This window comes from Aquarana catesbeiana, linkage group LG01 (assembly GCF_042186555.1).
Source record: "Aquarana catesbeiana isolate 2022-GZ linkage group LG01, ASM4218655v1, whole genome shotgun sequence".
Classification (NCBI taxonomy): domain Eukaryota; kingdom Metazoa; phylum Chordata; class Amphibia; order Anura; family Ranidae; genus Aquarana; species Aquarana catesbeiana.
In genome coordinates this window covers 210089352-210106520 of record NC_133324.1, presented here as the reverse complement: position 1 = coordinate 210106520, position 17169 = coordinate 210089352, and positions in this window count along the sequence as shown.

Here is a 17169-nt window from a genome sequence, read left to right as displayed (position 1 = left end):
AGACTGTAACAAAGAATGTATAATTTTCATTAATTCCAGAAAAAAACTTCCATAATATTTGGCTTAGGGTGGACATATATTACATCATCATACTGCAAAAATAAAAAAATAAATTGCACTGTAACACACTGCAAAATGCATGTGCAGTAATATGCATTTGCATTCATTTTAATGCATGTTGCATTGCATTTTAAGCACATTGTATTGCATTTATATGTGTTGGCATGCATTTTAAATGTTCATTTGATTATTTTTAATATTATTATTATTATACAGTATTTATGGTATATAGCGTCAATAGTTTGTGACAAGGCAGACAGTGCAGTTACAATACCATTCAATACAGGAGGATTCAGAGGGCCCTGCTAGAGCTTACAATCAAAAAGGGAGGGTCAAGTGATATAAAAGGTAATAACTGTGGGGACTGAGCTAATGGAGAAAATAAAAGTACAGTTTTTAGGTGGGGGCAGGATAGGATTCGAACCAGCGACCCTTTTTACTGCTAGGCAAGAATGCTACCCACTACACCCCTATGCCATTCTTGACCTTTACATAGGCTATCCTCCCTTCAGGCCATCGTAAATGTTAATGAGCATTTTGCAGTTCTAATGCCCTGCAACTGCATCCAAAACTCCAATCCTGCTAGAAGCTGTAGAAGGTTCTGTAGATCTTGATAAAAGAACCCCAGACAAAAAGGAGGCTCAAAACATGGAATAGAACTCCTTAAAAATCCAAATCCAGACCCTACAGGTCTGATATGGATGTAAATTGATACCCATTGGCAAATATTTTAAAAAACAGGCAGCATATGGTTCTAGTCAGGAAAAGGAGGGGTGGGAGTTAAGTGTGCACACCCTCCTGAACCATACCAGGCCACATGCCCTCAACTTGGGGGGTACCTTGCCAGAGGGGACTTCCCATGTTGAGGGTTTGTGAATGGGGGATTATTGGGGTCTGAAAGCCCCCTGAACCTATATAGAAAGAATGGCTCACACACCTTGACAAAATATTTTATTAGTTTTGCTCTTTTTAACTTCACAAAACTGGCCAAAACAATGCGGTCCCACAATGCCAGGAACACTTCCATAAGAGATCCACAGCATCCACTGATCCTCACTTTACTCTGGCCACATATTACAATAATACATTGTCATCTAGAAGAAACAAAAGGTCCTGGGGATATTGGGTTACTGTATATGATAAATTACATCACTGCATCAGTCGCACATGACCATTCTGTGATAATTGGTTACCATATATAGGTATTGACAACAGCCCTGGACTTTTTGTTTACTTCTGGATGATATCTGTAGTGCTGTCATATCCAATCAGAATATAGCATGGTTCAGCAGATGCTGCAGATCTGCTATAGAGGCTTTAATGAAATGAAGGGACCACACAGATTTGGTACATTTTGTGAAGTTAAAAAAGTGCAAACCTAATAAAATACTTTATAAAGGTGAGCCTTTTTTTCTATAGACTTGATTTTTTTTTTACTCCACCACAAGATGTATTTTTTTATAAAATGGATCTAGTGTCAATCTTCACAGGTTTATGGAAGCATCAAGTTAGCTTTCTGTTTAAAGTACGAGTTCCTATTAAAATACTCATTTAGCCCTTTCCCTAGTCCTATCCATACATGAAATTGTGACACTGCCCTTCCCCAGCAAGTTCTTACTTACCTCATACAATGGCTGTTGCTTCCAATTTACATCTATGGAACAGAATTTAGGTCACAATTTAGGCCTATAGGCACAAGCAACATGGCAGTATATTTTTACTGGCTGGGCTTTGGACAGCATGTGGGGGGCCACAGCCAATTTCTAGGTTACAAATTTTACTATGTACTGCATACTGATTCACATGAGGTGTGGTGTATCTGTGTGTCCTCTTTCTGTTAAAGGGGTGCTTTCAGATTCTAAATAGGCCCCCCACCTGCAGACCCTTGCAACCTCCAGTCATGGTTGTGAGGAAGAGGACCATGTTCTCATCAACATGGGGACAAGGTACTTTCCCAGGGGGTCTTCTTAGCAAAGTACCCCTCCATGTTGAGGGCATGTGGCCTGTTGGGGTCATGGGGGTGCACACTCATCACCACTTTCCTGACCAGCCAAGCTGTGTGCTTGGTTTAAAGGTCTGGTATGGATTTTTAGGGGGGTGCCTAATTTTTTTGTGAGGGCCCCCTTAAAAATATCTATATTTTCTTTTTGCTCAAAGGGCCTGTTTTAAAAAAGGGGGGACCCCATGACATTGTTTTTATTCAACTATATCTATCCCTTTGCTAACATGGCTGGGGATTCCCAGCCATGTAAATGAATATTGTTGGTGACGTCATTGATTGTTAAAAACTCAGCAGTGCCTGTACTCACTGATGCCTTTAACAACCATTGACAGTGGGAAGCAGTCATGTGTAATAGCGAATAGGGATGAGTCCGCAGTTCGAGTTGAACGTAAGTTCAACTTGAACATCAGGTGTTTGCTCACAAACAAACCGAACATATGGGCCATTTGCAGCAAATTTGAGCGCTGCGGAATGCCCCATATTGCGCTGCCATCTCGCAGTTCATTGACAGCTACTGATTGGCCAAAGCATGCACCTGACCTGCATGCTTTGGCCAATCACAGCACGCTCTGCTGTGAGAGTCTTGATTGTCCAAAGGCAGGGTGCCTTTAGCCAATCATGGCTCAGGGGGCTAAGTCCACACCCCATACTATATAAGGCTGCTTACATGGTGGCCGTATATACTGTAATGAATGAGAGAGCATTAGCTAGAGGCAGGTTCGTTAGTGCCGTGCAGGCAGTTTAATTAATATATATATATATATATATATATATATATATATATATATATATACTCTGCATTCAGTGTAGAATATACCTGTATATACAGTGCAGGCAGAGTAGTATATAATACAGTGTATTAAAGTGGTTAAGGGGAAACCCTATGACAAAATTAAGGAAAAAAAAGCCATGGGTCCCCCCCCCAGTCCATGCCAGGCCCTTGGGGTCTGGTATAAATTTTAAGGGGAACTCCATGCCAAAATTTAAAACAAAAAAAGCGTGGGTCCCCCTCAAAATCCATACCAGAACCTTATCCAAGCAAGCAGCCTGGCAAGCGACGAGCGAGCATCCCCCTCCTGAACCAAAGCAGGCCGCTTACCCTCAACTTTCCCCAAACACCTTGTCCCCATGTTGAAGGGCTTCATCCCCACGACCATTTCCCGGTGGTTGTGGGGCTTTGTGGGCGGGGGGTTATCAGAATCTGGAAGCCCCCTTTAACAGGTGGCCCCCAGATCCCACCCCGATATGTGAATGGGTATGGGGTATATTGTGCCTCTACCCATTCACAAAAAAAAGTGTCAAAAGTAAAAACCACGGAACACAGTTTTTGACAAGTCCTTTATTAAAAAATGAAAAATAAAAAGTATCATGCTGCCAGACGGACCCAAAAAATAGAAAAAAAAGAACCTCTGCCTTGATGGGAGGCATCCCTCTGACTGCTGTCTCTTGGCTGTGACAGCTGTTATTTAACCCCTTCCCGCCGACCGTACGCAGATATGCATACTCGGCTTTCCGGGGTTATACCAGGATGATGCCCGCAGCTGCAGGCATCATCCCGGTACCGTTGTTTACAGCGGGCGATCGGCTACCCGAGTATAACAACCGATGGCTAAAATCCGCTCAGTTGTTATACCGGAGGAGCGGGAGGGGACAGCCCCCCTCCCGCCGCTGTTACCAGGCCTCCCGTGCGATCGGGAGGCCCGGTGTCTAATCGTGTGCCTTCGGCAGCTGGGGGCGGGCTGGAGCGAAGCTGTGGGCGGCTTCGTTCCAGCCTTCTCATTGTAAATGCGGAAGCGACATCATGACGTTACTTCCCGTTTACTCGGCTGCCAATGGCGCCGAATTTAAAAAAGTACACAGTATTCAGAATCACCGTTTTCAGCGATCTGAATACTTTGAAGTGCAGAGGAGGGATCGGGGGTCTTTTAGACCCCCGATCCCTCCATAAAGAGTACCTGTCACCACCTATTACTGTCACAAGGGATGTTTACATTCCTTGTGACAGCAATAAAAGTAAAAAAAAAAATTTTTTTAAAACACAATTTATAAAGTAAAAAAATAAATTAAATAAATAATAAAAAAAAAAAATTTAAAGTGCCCCTGTCCCCGCGAGCTCGCACAGCGAAGAAAACGCATACGGAAGTCGCACCTGCATATGTAAACGGTGTTCAAATCACACATGTGAGGTATCGCCGCGATCGTCAGAGCGAGAGCAATAATTCTAGCCCTAGACCTCCTCTGTAACTCAAACCTGGTAACTGTAAAAAAATTTTAAAGCTTTGCCTATGGAAATTCATAGGTACCGTAGTTTGTCGCCATTCCACGAGTGCATGCAATTATAAAGGGTGACATGTTTGGTATCTATTTACTCGGTGTAACATCATCTTTCACATTATACAAAAAAATTGGGGTAACTTTACTGTTTGGATTTTTTTTAATTCATGAAAGTGTCCCTTTTCCAAAAATTTGCGTTTAAACCACCGCTGCACAAATACCGTGTGATAAAAAATATTGCAACAATCGCCATTTTATTCTCTAGATTCTCTGCTAAAAAAATATATATAATATTTGGAACTCTAAGTAATTTTCTAGCAAAAAATACGGATTTTAACTTGTAAACACCAAATTTCAAAAATAGGCTTAGTCATGAAAGGGATAAGCAAGGGCGGGACAACCCGTGGACATAACCGAGTAAACCGCCCCTTCTGACGTCATGTGCTGCCAGAGGGGGCAGGGTCATCTGGTTACATCAGCGGGTGGTCCCGCCCCTGCCTATGTAAGAGCTGTCACAGCCAAAAGACAGCAGTTGGCGGGACCCCTCCCATGGAGGCGGAGTATTTTAGGGTTTTTTTCCCTATTTTTCGGGTCCATCGAGCAGCGTGATTGACGGTGGATGTACTTTGCTGGACACTTTTTTTTTAATAAAGGACTTGTCAATAACTGTGTATTGTGGTATTTACCTTTGGACATTTTTTTTGGTGAATGTGGTGTTAATGTGGGCCTCCAGATTCCGATAAGCCCCCCGCCTGCAAACCCCCACAGCCAATGGCCGGGGTTGTGGGGATGAGGCCCTTGTCCCCATCAACATGGGGACAAGGTGCTTTGGGGGTGACCCCAAAGCACCCTCCCCATGTTAAGGGCAAGTGGTCTGGTATGGCTTAAAAGGGGGGTGGCGCTTGCCCCCCCTTTCCTGACCTGCTAAGCTGCTAAGGGTCTGGTATGGATTTTTGGGGGGAGCACCCCACGCCAATTTTTTTTTACATTTTGGCGTGGAGCTCCCCTTAGTATCCATACCAGACCCAAAGGGCCTGTTATAGACTGGGGGGAACCCTCGCCAATTTTTTCCTTGATTTTTATCTATGCTGCCGGGACCCAGCAATACATTACAGTCACAAGCAATTTCAAATGTAATTTTTTATTTAGAAATGTCATTTTGCTGTGGCACAATAAAACACATCAGACAGATGCGCCACTTTACAGGCAGACTAAGTGGACCCCCAGGCATGATATTTAAAGCAATTTTTCATTTTTATTGTTTCACTTTAAGCATTATCAAAATCATTGCTCCTGAAAAAATGGTTGTTTAAAACTCTTTTTGGATTGATACATGTCCCCTGGGGCAGTACCCGGATCCCCATACACTTTTTATGGCAATAACTTGCATATAAGCCTTTAAAATTAACACTTTTGATTTTTCACGTTCATGTTCCATAGACTTTAACGGTGTTTACATGTTTGCACACATTTTTTTGTCTGTTCACATGTTCTGGTTCAAACCAAATTCGGGGGGTGTTCGGCTCATCCCTAATAGTGAATGTAACTATTATACATAACATTTAGCCCCTGCTGAACATATACATATTTGGGTGTTCATACAAATGCCCGAACAGCCAAAATTCAGTCTGAACTTGTGCTCAGACTGACCCTTAAGCCCATCCCTAATTATGAATTGTATGTGTATCTTTATTTCTTATTTCACAAATAATAATTGCAGCTAATCTTCATATTTTATCTTCCCTACATTTCTTTTTTTAAGAGGATTCTATGATTATTTTGCTCTGGATCATATTGGGAATTTTAAATAATAAAAATGTATAGAATTATAATATTTATACTTTGAATTTAGATTTCCTGGAATCAGGAACTAAAACCACCATACAGCATGTTCAAGATAAAATTCAGTAATAGCAAAGCTATTAGAGTATATTTTTTATAAAAATAAAATGCTGTCCATACATAACAGGTTAGCAAATGGCTTAACTCCTATGTCACTTGAGTAAGACCCACTTAAAGTAACCATGTCACAAAAATACACTAATGAAAGAGATATATTGGTCTAATAGTAGGAATCACAAAATGCCTGTGTATATACTAATTCTTTGTTAAAGCTGCTATTGAATGCCTTGGGGACCTCCAACCTAGTGCATATACTGTACACAATTACTGACTGGAAGCTCAAGTCAAATGCCCCCCACATCTTGCAAATCAAATGCTTGCTTCTAATGACCTATAGAGAGGTGGACACTTTACATTATGGAATACACCAAGTATACCAGAGAGACTGACCTGTGTGACAGACGTAGCCGGGACAGAGGCTGTTGGAGAGGACTGAACGCAAGCCTGTTGCCTTTTGATTATGGGCCCTGGATTTTCAATGGAACAATACTCTTTGTGAAGTGAATTAGAAATCCAGTCTGAACTGTACTAATCGGACTCCGTCGTGTATATATGTATATATTGTATGTTGTTTGATTCTGTTGGGGACTCCTTACTGTAGATTTGTGTCCCTGAAGAGAGAGGGGGGATTCCTCCAGCAGCCCCCTGCTGATAAGACTGATTCATACTGTTGGGACACATGCTGTGAGGAGATGCTGGTGTCATCAATTCCAACTACCCGTGTTTATGTTAATTAAAGGAGCTGATCACATTGTCCTCTATACAATGTAGGAGACGGGACGACTCCTATTGGAGCTGCAGCTATTGTGTTTATACTCCTGTGTGAAGCTCGGTGCCCACAAGTCTGTCATCTGGTCTGGGTACATTTTTTAGTTAATTAGCTCATGTTAATTATGTTAATTAGGTTACAGTTGTATTGTTAGAGGAGGTTCCAACGGCATATAAAGTCTTGTAACTTTGATTCATAATAAAACAGTTCTGATCTACTCCAAGACTGGTGTTGTCTAGTTCTTGGGGGTTCCTATAGCCAGATCCATTGGGCTCGTGTTCCAGAACTTAGGAAGTGGTATACTGACGGAAGCACTCAAGCGGAGTGTGGGACGTTCTGTGACAACCTGGTCTCAAAGTCTGTATTTAAAGCTTTCACAAGAAAATACATTCCAGTAGAATTTAATGCTGCCAATTAGCAAATTTACTGCCTGTGATGATGATAAATGGTGATGATAACATTAATGCCCTATACACATGGTCGGACTTTCCGACAGAATATGTGCGATCGGAGCTTGTTATTGGAAATTCCAACCATGTGTGGGCTCCATCTGACTTTTTCCATCGGAATTTCCGACACACAAAGTTTGAGAGCAGGCTATAAAATTTTCCGACAACAAAATCTGTTTGCGTAAATTCCGACCGTGTGTGGACAATTCCGATGCACAAAGTGCCACGCATGCTCAGAATAAATTAAGAGCGGAAAGCTATTGGCTACTGCCCCGTTTATAGTCCCGATGTACGTGTTTTACATCACCGCGTTCAGAACGATCAGATTTTCCGACAACTTTGTGCGACCATGTGTATGCAAGACAGATCTGAGCCAACATCTGTTGGAAAAAATCCATGCCGCACTTGGTTCTGAACTGGCCTTTTCTAGTCTCGACGTACGTGGTGTACGTGACCACGTGGTTGGTGATCGGAAATTCTGACAACTTTGTGCGACCGTGTGTACGCAAAACAAGTTTGAGCCAACATCCATCGGAAAAAATCCTAGGATTTTGTTGTCAGAACGTTCGATCAATATCCGATCGTGTGTACAGGGCATAAGTGTGAGAAGTCCCAATGTGCTGTGACTGTAAACAATGGATGCTAAGACTGAGAGAAAAAGTCTAATGCCCCGTACACACGGTCGGACATTGATCAGACATTCCGACAACAAAATCCTAGGATTTTTTCCGACGAATGTTGGCTCAAACTTGTTTTGCGTACACATGGTCACACAAAGGTCTGAATTTCCGATCACCAACCACACGGTCCCATACACCACGTACGACGAGACTAGAAAAGGCCACTTCAGAACCAAACGCGGCACCCTTTGGGCTCCTTTTGCTAATCTCGTGTTTGTAAAAGTTTGGTGAGAGACGATTCGCGCTTTTTCAGACTCGTGGCTTTCAGATCGTTTCCTGCGGTTCAGTTTGTGCTTGTGGGTTTGTATCTGCACCTCAGTGCGTGCAAGCAAGTTCCGCGTGACTTAGTCATTGTGTTCTTGTTCGTTCGTTACTGTTTTTCAGGTCGCTCTTCACAGGCCTTGCTGTTCTTCAGTGCATTCTGAGCAGCCAACCGTTTTCTAGCCATGTTGCGTATACGTACTCCTCGTAGAGTTCGTGCTGTGCGGGGACTTGGTGTTGGGGTCCTGACCTTGGGGAGAAGATCATGGACCAAGAATTGGTTGCTTCAGCGTGACCAGTTCTCTCATATGCCTTTGCTCCATGAGATCCATGAGAATAATCCTGATGATTTCAGGAACTTTCAGGAACGGACCACGTATTTCACCGTTTTTTTGGCTTCGCTGACCCCCTATATCAGCAGGCAGGATACCTGTATGAGGCAAGCCACCACTCCGGAGCAGAGGCTCGTCACTACCCTGTGGTACTTGGCGACAGGGAGAAGCCTGCGGGACTTGAAGTTCTTGACAGGCATCTCCCCCCAGGCTCTGGGGATCATTATCCCAGAGACCTGTTCTGCCATCATCCAGGTCCTGCAGAAGGAGTATATTAAGGTAAGATTTTTATCCTTTAATATCACATTTTATTGTTTTGAATGTTTGCTAATATATTGTATTTCTCTCCTCATTACCAAATTACCATGATTGTAATATGCTGTGAATGTCCCCTTTGTTCTCATGCATGCTGGATTTTTATGTAATTATTCTTTTGCTCCTTCATACATATTTGCCTTCACTCACTTCCCCAACATGCTCTCCTGCCCCTATATTCACCTCATATAGTCACTTAACAATGTATTTTGTCAGCTCCATAGTAGTGCTTTACCCCAAACACCCCCTAAAATGTTTTGAAATGTGATTTGTGCTTTAAATTCAGGCAGAGTGCCAGAAGCTTTTTTTTGTGGTGTCCCCAAATCATTTTTATTAACCCTCCCTCCCCCCAACTGCTAAGTCAGCTGATCCCAATTCTATATCTATCCTCAATCAAGTATCTGCTGACTTTGCCAAACCCAGACACACTATACCCACCTCTTTTGTGGTCAGATGTATGGATGAATTCCCCAAAGCATGTAGTGCAAGGGCCTGCTTGTATACTTTCAAATGGTACTGTTTAAAGTTTTGGTATCCTATTATTATCTTGATAGGTAATAGCAGAATGTCCAAATGTGCTCAAATGTGTACAGTGTGTATTTATATCTTTGTATTAGGACACTTCTTACCTGTCCAGTGGGCTGCCAGTAGTGTAACTAAGGAGGGGCTGTTCCAAGTAATACCCTGTATTTAGGCATTCATCTCTCTCTCAATGAAGTGGAAAGGGTTACCTGTCCAAGATTCCCCCCCTATAATGTTAGAAATGGCCATGAGGGGGGAGGGGGGATATGATAGGTGTACCTTATACTTTGGTGTTGTAAAATTCCCCTTAATAAATGTTATCTGGAGGTTGGCCAAGAATGTTTGTGTCTAATCTGCTTGCCATGTTTATGTGCAAAAATAGTAATTTTATGTTTTCCTCAACAGTCCTTCAACGCCACAGGAATGGCAGACTGTGGCCTCCCACTTTGCCCAGCAGTGGGACTTTCCTAACTGCGGAGGGGCAATTGATGGGAAACACGTCCACATCGTCCCACCCCCCAACTCGGGGTCATACTATTATAATTACAAGGGGTTCAATAGTATTGTGATGTTGGCGGTGGTGTAGGCTAATTACGAGTTCCTGTATGTGGACGTGGGGAAGAATGGCCGGATGTTGGATGGTGGAGGCATCGCCCAGACGGAGTTTTACAGGCATCTCCAGAATGGCAGCTTGGACTTGCCACCTCCAGAAGACAATGTGGAAGGACTTCCATTCGTCTTCGTTGCGGATGAAGCCTTTGCGCTGGGGGACCATCTTATGCGGCCATTCCCGATGAGGACCCTCACCCCCGGCCAGAGGGTTTTTAATTACCAGCTTGCCAGAGCCAGAAGAGTGGTGGAGAACACATTTGGAATCCTGGCCAGCCGGTTCCGCCTATTTTTGACACCCATCCATATGGCCGAGTATAATCCTGGTGTGCTGTGTTCTACATAACTTTTTACACCAACATTCTGCCAACTATGCTGGCTCAGTTGGGCCTGAGGCCGGAATTCTACATGAAACAACCCTGACGGTGCTTGAAAGTGGCCGTCCTTTCTTGCCCTCCCTGAGTGCCCGTGATGTCCGGTTAAGATACCTTGAGTTCTTTGCGGGTAGGGGGGCCATCAATATGCCAGACAATTTGTGAAGCCTTTATCAAATAAAACAAAAAAAAGCTAATCTTTGGTGACATTTACTGCTTGTGTTTGTTTTAGCTGACCCTGACTGAAATGTGGGTAGTCCTGAAAATGGCGTGATTGTGTAACCTTATCCAAAGCACTGTTGGCTGTTATTTATTAAAGGCAAAGACACTTTGCACTACAAGTGCACTTGAAACTGCACTGAAACTGCACTTGTAGTGCAAAGAGGATTTGCCCTTAGGAAATAACCCCCATTTTTACAGAAAGCAGCAATTACATCACCACAAAAGTGTTGTAGCATTGAGACAACAATCCACACATTCTTGATTCACAATCTTTTTAATACCTGCACAATCACATGTGTATTTAGAAAAGGTTTTTAAAACAAACCAACATGTTTGTTGTATAACCTTTTTTGGGGTGGCATTATCAAAAATAGAAATATCCATTTAAGATAAAACAGGCATGTGTAAAACCAACAAGAAAGACACAAATCTTGAACTTACAAAGTTCACATTTGGTAGAACTTGAAGGCAATATCATACATGAGTATTTAGGAACTGTGTTTGATATTGCGTTCAGATGGGGTGAAGTCACCTCAGGAAAAGCCAAATTTGCAAGATGCACACAATTTTGCCAATGTCAACATGTGTTAGCTGCCATCACGGGGGATCAAGGGACGTGTTTTGGGGGAGAAACCCCTTCCTCTAAGCTACTTTATTATTAAGGAAGGGGTTGCACCCCCAAAACGTGTCCATTGATCTCCCGTGATGGCAGTTAGCACATGCTGACACACTGTGTGCATCCTCCAAATTTGGCTTTTCTAAAAATCGCTCAAACATTTTTAAGATTGTAGCACACAAAAAACAAAGGGATTTGGAGGGGTTTTAAACTCGCCCCAAAACATCAATGATGTTTTTAGTTTTTTGAATAACATCATTGATGTTTTTCTTGAGGTTTTCCAATTCTAAATTACACCCCATGATCTCCCCGATCAGGATCTGGGCACTTTCTGATGTGAAAGGATCTGGATCCACAACATCACAATCACCTAAAAAGAAAAAAAAACAAACAAAAACAGGTATCAAAAATATGCCGGCATCCATCTCTTACCTGAGCCTGTGGTCGCAGACACTCACCTGTTGTGGTGACAATTTCCACCACATCTTCTTCCTCCTGCTCTTCTTGGGTTGGGGGTATTTCCCCTTCTTCCAGAGGGGGGGGTCTCTGTTCTCCTCAGATGTGGGGTGTCCTCCGAGTCTTTTCTCCCCTATGTAAAATAAAAATGGTATACTTAGCACACAGATATTTGATGGCAGAACTATAAATAGGAAACATTGCTTGGAAGTGGGGTACAATTGTCTATTTTGGCCGAGTTATAAAATGTAGCATTTTCAGTGTCCTTTGTCAAGCTTCAATACTTTTTACCTGTTTTAAACAAGCTTCACAGATGGAGACCCCCCTATAGTATACACTGGAGCACCTGTGTGGCCCCCTAATAAAAATGGTGTTCTGGGGTCCCACACTAGTGCTCCAGTGTCCACATGTGAAAACAGCTGCTGAGTGTCCTCTCCTTACACAGAATCTAGTTTGCATTTCATTCTAGTAACAAACCCATCTACACAACCAAATTAGTTTCATACAAGTAGGGCGTCAAAAATGTTGCCAAATGCATATGGCCAAAACAATGGTGTTTTATAGTCCGAAATAAAAATGTTTGATACGAACAAATAATGTGCCCATGAACATGAAAGTTGCCATTTTAAAATGTACACTTTTAAGAAAAGCACATGGAGCAGCACAAACGTAATATACAGAAAAAGATTAGGAACACAGCACAACTACTTACTTTTTTGCAGCACTTTCCGGATCTTTCTGTACTGCTCGTGTTCTAGTAATTTCAGGTCTGACCACCGCTTCCTGAGCTGATCTTTTGATCGTCATACCCCGAAATTCCGGTGCAGACTCCTGACCACTTTCGCCATTATCTTGGCCTTTCTGACATTGGGGTTGGGGTAAGGTCCACACTTCCCATCATAGTCGGCCTTCTTCAGGACGTCCACCATCTCCAACATCTCCCTAAAGGACATATTTGAGGCCTTAAATCGTCTCCTTCTGGATCCAGACATTTCAGGCTCCGGGCTTTCCTCCTCCTCCTCTTCGTTGCTGTAATTAGCACGCACCTGCTGTGTATCCGCCATGTGCTCTTCCCCCACTGCGCAGAATGAAAAGGGGCGGGGAATAGACTAGAAAGAACGTCAGGGGCGGGCGGAGTTAGACGCATGCGCAGTGTGTATAAAGCGTAACACGCGTGTGTATTACGTACGATCTGTGAGCGGAGGAAGGAGCATCGGAGGTGCCGATCGTGATAACGAAGGTAAGATCTAAACTTGGGCCTATACTGCTTCGAAATTGAAGCCTATATTGTAACAAGATTAGGAGAGTTTGCCCTGACCTTAGGGTTTGTCTCGTGTTGTGTCTTGCAGAGAAAATGGATGGCTTCAATGACCACAACTTCCTCTCCCTGTTCATAGACAAATACAGGGAGCTGCCCTGTCTGTGGCAGGTGAGACATCCCCATTATAATCATAAACAAAAGAGGCAGGCAGCGCTGGAGAAACTGCTGGACATCCAATATTTAAAAACCAAAATCGGTGGCCTGAGGAGCACATATCTAAGGGAGCGCAAGAAGGTCACGGATTCCCAGAGATCCGGAGCTGGAGCAGATGACATTTATGTCCCCAGGCTGTGGTACTATGAGAGACTGTGATTTCTGTCAGACCAGACTGAAGTCAGGGAATCCCTCTCCACTCTTCCTTCCACTCTTTCTTCCACCCCAGCTGAGGCTTCCGATGTCCAACCTGGGCCTTCCAGCCAGGAAGAAATGGAGGAGCCCAGCTGGAGTCAGGTATAGCATTGTTCTACAGATTTCTGGGCAATAAATAAATTATGTTTACTAGATGTTATTATTGATCACTAATTGATGATTGAAAAAAGTGTTTTACATATCAATAGACAGTAGTGGGCACCCAAAATTGGGACAAGAATGAAAAATGCTGGGCTCAGAATGATAGTCTGTTATATTTGTTAACATTCAATTTGCAACAGTCAGGAGGTGAAAATTGTGTGTGATTGATGAAAAAAATACTAAAACAATGTCCCTTTTTCATACACAGGAAGACCTCAGCCAGGAGGAGGCTATGGAATGTGGCAGCCAGGAGGAGGCGGGGATTAGTGGCAGCCAGGAGGAGGCGGGGCTAAGTGGCAGCCAAGAGAAGCCTGGGACAAGTCGCAGCCTGACCGAATCGCAGGATCCTCCCCTCCGCCTTCCATACAAAAGGGCGAGGAAGGGGACTCACATGCAGGATTCTGCACTCAGGCTGATTCAGGAGGCTTCTGCGTCCCTCCGAGCCTTACCCACTCCTGAGGAGGCCTTTGCCTGCATGGCTGCCACAAAACTGCAGGGCATGCAGGAGGGTCAACCCAAGCTATGTGAGGACCTTCTTTATAAAGTCCTAAGTAAGGGGGTGAGTGGGGAACTAACACCCAAGACCGACGTGATTGAGTTGGACCATCCTCCTCCTCCTCATCCTGCTGCCACAACTCTACCACCAGAGCCACAGCGTGGAAGGAGACGTGGAAGGAAGACAAGAGAGTGATGACCCTTGGTTCAGTCTGGTCTGACAAAAGATGCAGTCTCTCGTATGACCACAGCCTGGGGACACAGATGTCATCTGCTGCTTTCCAGATCTCTGGGACTTCTGGACCAGACTGCACTCCCTTAGATAAGGACTCCTCAGGCCACCAATTTTGCTTCAAAATAGTTGATGTCTGCCCTGGGGGTCCAAGGCTTCACCCATTTCAGCTGTTTCTCCAGTGTTGCCTCCCTGTTTGTTTAGTTATGAGTCCTTAATAAATGTTTTTTTAAGGAAAATTATACTTGCCTATGTGTGTTTTCATTCAAAAAGGACAGTTTGTTGGTGAGGATTCAGGTACATTTCTAAAGTACAATGTGAAATTAACAAGAGACAACAACACCAAACAATTTCCTACAGATTAAAAAATATAAGATATCAATGGTGTTGTGGTAACTTGACACACAAAACACACACAAAAATATTCTGGAGTCCAAATAAAAATCCAATAAAACAAAGATCAGCCTTGAAAAAAAATACAAACCAAAAATAACTAATCTGCCTTAAAACCAAAACAAAAAAAAATCCAACACCAAAATAATGTTGTCAGATGTGACAAATCAAAATATATTAAGGGAATCCCGCTAAATAATAAAGAAAGAAGTTTGTGAGAAGTGTGTGAATATGAGCAGCAAAACTACTTAATTCTTCTCACATTATAAAGAAGAAGAGAGTGTGCTGTATTAAACCATTTTTTACATTGCACCGTGACGAAAGTGCTGTATCCATTGCGAACGCTAAGTTTACCAGACCGAGCTGTTCCGTGTCGGAATTTCTTCTGAGCATGCGTGGCACTTTGTGCGTCGGAACAGGCCACACACGGTCAGAATTGTGGCGATCGGATTTTGTTGTCGGAAAATTTTATAGCCTGCTCTCAAACTTTGTGTGTCGGAAAATCCGATGGAAAATGTCCGATGGAGCCCAAACACTGTCGGAATTTCCAACAACACGCTCCGATCGGACATTTTCCATCGGAAAATCCGACCGTGTGTACGGGGCATTACACATATGCATTCAGAAATGGCAACTGCTATATTCCTAAAACAGCATTGAATAATGCAAATGGCATGGTAAAAAAATGCCTATGTAGCGCCCTCTACCTTTCGGTAGGTGCTTTATGGTATTTTTTTGAGTAGGATATAGAAACAGGTAAATTTGTCCAGGCCTGTGTTCTTTGCTAGGCCTGGATGGCAATTTGGGGTTGGAAGTGTCAGAATAGAAGGGGTTGTGGCCGCCTACATTTGTGCTCAGGAAAACCTTCTCTGCTTGATGGCGGATTTTGCTGAAGAGAGAGAATGGGCTGAGACCTGAGTGGCAGGAAACCCATGTGAGAGGATTGACCAATGATTAATTTCTTCGGTCAGGGGGAGGTCTCACATAAAAGGGGGGGTCACCTGCTCTGGGAGGGGTTCGCACATTCAGTTCGGGAATCAGAGTCCACAAGTTAGGCCCAGCGGCCCGGGAGTTCAGAGATCCCGGAGCCTTGGTGCCAGAAGAGGATCCAGGGGGGCCAAGAGCCTAGGCCCTGGATAAGGAGTCAGCATGTAGTCGACAAGGAACCATCGGACGCTCCCATGCGAGGAGGTGCCGGTCAAGAAAAGGAGGAAGTAGGAGCAAAGCGACAGATGAAAACCTGGGTGATCGACTTTCTGTGAGTGGAACATGGACTGTTGATTGGGAGAGAGAGCAAACCCAGAGGAGCAGAGAGAGTAACTTATATTGCAAAGTCAAGGACCACAATTTCTAAGATGTTCAAGTACCTAAAGGATGTTGGCATGCGGGTCATAAGGAAAGTGGTGTAGGTGTTGACCTTAAAGAACCAATACCCCAAAGGAAGCATATTGAGTTAAGCGGAGGAGCTATTCAGAGTAGTAAATCCTCAGACAGATATCTTAAAGAAGAAGCAATAAGCTGCAGTGGAAAATCATTACAGGAGACATTATTCAGAGTGATGTTCACCTGTGGGATTCAGGGAGTGCTGCATTACACAAAAGGAAAGGAACCAGGAAAGTATTAAAACAACTGCCCAGCAACAATACGGGGCCTTAAGGGACATCTCATATACTTCATTGGAGATCCCACAGATTTAATCCCAAATAAAGAAACTTAAAGTGTAACTTTGACTGTTTGGTGTTATGTGGGTGCATGGGAGATCGGAAGCAGAGCGATTGGCAAAGGTAAAGAACTAAAACTTAGCAGCTCCTAAGGGGGTAGTGCGCTACACCTACAATGCATGTACATTACCCATAACTTATATCCTTTTAAAGACAATGCAAATACAGAACAATACCTTCTGGTCTGCCAAAAATGCATTCACCTTTGTATTTTCTAATGCGGGCTCACAAAACACATAATTTTTGTGATCCGAGTGGTATCAGCCCTACTCAGTTGTCTTTTGCTAAATTACTCAACCAATCCCATTGGACTTGTAGTCCTAAGTAGGGATGAGCCGAACACCCCCCTGTTCGGTTCGCACCAGAACATGCGAACAGGAAAAAAGTTCATTAGAACACGCGAACACCGTTAAAGTCTATGGGACACGAACATGAATAATCAAAAGTGCTAATTTTAAAGGCTTATATGCAAGTTATTGTCATAAAAAGTGTTTGGGGACCTGGGTCCTGCCCCAGGGGACATGGATCAATGCAAAAAAAAGTTTTAAAAACGGCCGTTTTTTCAGGAGCAGTGATTTTAATAATGCTTAAAGTCAAACAATAAAAGTGTAATATCCCTTTAAATTTCGTAGCTGGGGGGTGTCTATAGTATGC